General features: G+C 53.3%; 1 non-coding gene across 1 annotated transcript in view; it reads right to left on the minus strand.

The window, feature by feature from the left end:
* The window catches only part of LOC143278320 (small subunit ribosomal RNA), a 1,829-nt gene extending 1,630 nt beyond the window's left edge, over window positions 1-199 (minus strand). Inside the window, exon 1 of the ribosomal RNA XR_013053972.1 lies at window positions 1-199. This exon is cut by the window's left edge and continues 1,630 nt beyond it. This is a non-coding gene — a ribosomal RNA (small subunit ribosomal RNA).
* Between the last annotated feature and the right edge of the window lie 2,301 nt (window positions 200-2,500).

The raw sequence follows: 2,500 nt of genomic DNA on the forward strand, positions 1-2,500 counted from the left end.
TTTCCCCGAGGGGTCGGAGCTGGTCGGCATGTATTAGCTCTAGAATTACCACAGTTATCCAAGTAAATTTGGATCATCTAAGGAACCTCGACTGATTTAATGAGCCATTCGCGGTTTCACCGTACGAGGGTGTGAACTTAGACATGCATGGCTTAATCTTTGAGACAAGCATATGACTACTGGCAGGATCAACCAGAATGCAACCCGTATTCTGCGTGCCCCCGGGAGACGGTTGCAGCGCCAGTTGGGACCGCTGCTCACAGAAACGAGGGCTGAGCTCTTTCCGTGGGCGGTCCGCGGCAGCACTATCAACTGAAACCACCGGACAACAGATTCAGGGCCTGAGAGTGCAACGAATCCATCGGTCTCGGCGGGAGGCGCGCCAAGAAGAAGAAGGAGGAGGAGGAGACCAGACCGGACCGGACCGGACCCCACCCTTTCTTCCTCCTCGACACCGTCTCCCGCCCGTTTCCACGTGCCGGACGACGCCCGGTTAGAGACGGGCGCGCCCTTGACGAGATGAAGCAGGCGTTACGCTTTGGGACGCCGAAGGGGCTGGGGAGCACCAACGACCGTCAGTGAGGGAGGAGAGAAAACGCTTCTCTCGACCCGTCGTCAGCGAACGCACCGAACCTTCTACGGACCGTGAGACGCCGGCCGACAAGCCGAGCCCCGGCAAAGGAAGCCCGGCGAGGCGGCCGTGCGCGTTCACACTTGGACGCGCAGGCGGGAAGCTCGGCAGCCGGGCGGGTAGCCTGCGGGGAGCTGGTGGGCTCCCGAGACTCCCGTCCCCCGACTCGGGCCTCGCACGCCGAGCGGTCGCTAGCTTGCCAGTGCAAAAGACAGAAGCGCGGGGGCAGTAAAGCCAGGCGGACGGGTCGACCGTTGCCGGCTGTGCGCCGACCGGAGCGATCCGCCACGCCACGCCGCGTCCCCCACAACCAGGGTGTCGCATAAGGCGCTGCGAAGGTGGACCTTGATCCACATTGGGCAGAGCCTGAGTTGAGGCCCCCCAGCACGTGCCTGGGGACCAGGCGTTGAGGAGTAGGCCTTTTTTTGAGGGCCCAGAAAGTATTTTGGCAATTGTAGCGAGGTTTTGGAGTTTTATCCACAACCTTTACCTGCCTTTTTTTCTCTCCGAGCATGCCAAAGTTGAGAGAAAACGCCGTTTGGCATGGACGGGAGAACGACTACGTCCTTTCTTTTTTTCACGGCGCCTGAACGATTTGGGCAATTCTACGCGTTACTTTTTTTCCACAACCTTTACCTGCCTTTTCCTCAGCGAGCATGCCAAAGTTGAGAGGAAAACGCCGTTTGGCATGGACAGGAGCAGGCGTTGACGACCAGGTCTTTTTTTGGTCTTTTTTTTTCACAGCGCCGGAAGGATTCAGGCAATTCTCCAAAGCCGGTTACTTTTATCCACAACCTTTACTGGACCTTTTTTTTCTTTTTTTCCTTTTTTCTCTCTCCGAGCATGCCAAAGTTGATAGAAAACGCGGTTCGGCATGGACGGGAGCAGGCGTTGAGGAGTAGGCCTTTTTTTGAGGGCCCAGAAAGTATTTTGGCAATTTTTTACTTTTTTATCCACAACCTTTACCTGCCTTTTTTTCTCTCCGAGCATGCCAAAGTTGAGAGAAAACGCCGTTTGGCATGGACGGGAGGAGGTGTGGAGGAGTAGTCCATTTTTGAATGGCAGCGGAAAGATTTTGGCAATTGTAGCGAGGTTCTTCGGACTTTTATCCACAACCTTTACCTGCCTTTTCCTCAGCGAGCATGCCAAAGTTGAGAGAAAACGCCCTTCGCCATTGACGGGACCAGACGTTGACGACTACGTCTTTCTTTTTTTCACGGCGCCTGAACGATTTGGGCAATTCTCCACAGCGCGTTTACTTTTTATCCACAACCTTTACCTGCCTTTTCCTCAGCGAGCATGCCAAAGTTGAGAGGAAAACGCCGTTTGGCATGGACAGGAGCAGGCGTTGACGACCAGGTCTTTTTTTTGGTCTTTTTTTTTCACAGCGCCGGAAGGATTCAGGCAATTCTCCAAAGCCGGTTACTTTTATCCACAACCTTTACTGGACCTTTTTTTTCTTTTTTTCCTTTTTTCTCTCTCCGAGCATGCCAAAGTTGATAGAAAACGCGGTTCGGCATGGACGGGAGCAGGCGTTGAGGAGTAGGCCTTTTTTTGAGGGCCCAGAAAGTATTTTGGCAATTTTTTACTTTTTTATCCACAACCTTTACCTGCCTTTTTTTCTCTCCGAGCATGCCAAAGTTGAGAGAAAACGCCGTTTGGCATGGACGGGAGGAGGTGTGGAGGAGTAGTCCATTTTTGAATGGCAGCGGAAAGATTTTGGCAATTGTAGCGAGGTTCTTCGGACTTTTATCCACAACCTTTACCTGCCTTTTCCTCAGCGAGCATGCCAAAGTTGAGAGAAAACGCCCTTCGCCATTGACGGGACCAGACGTTGACGACTACGTCTTTCTTTTTTTCACGGCGCCT

This window comes from Babylonia areolata, unplaced genomic scaffold (genome assembly GCF_041734735.1).
Source record: "Babylonia areolata isolate BAREFJ2019XMU unplaced genomic scaffold, ASM4173473v1 tig00006497, whole genome shotgun sequence".
Classification (NCBI taxonomy): Eukaryota; Metazoa; Mollusca; class Gastropoda; order Neogastropoda; family Buccinidae; genus Babylonia; species Babylonia areolata.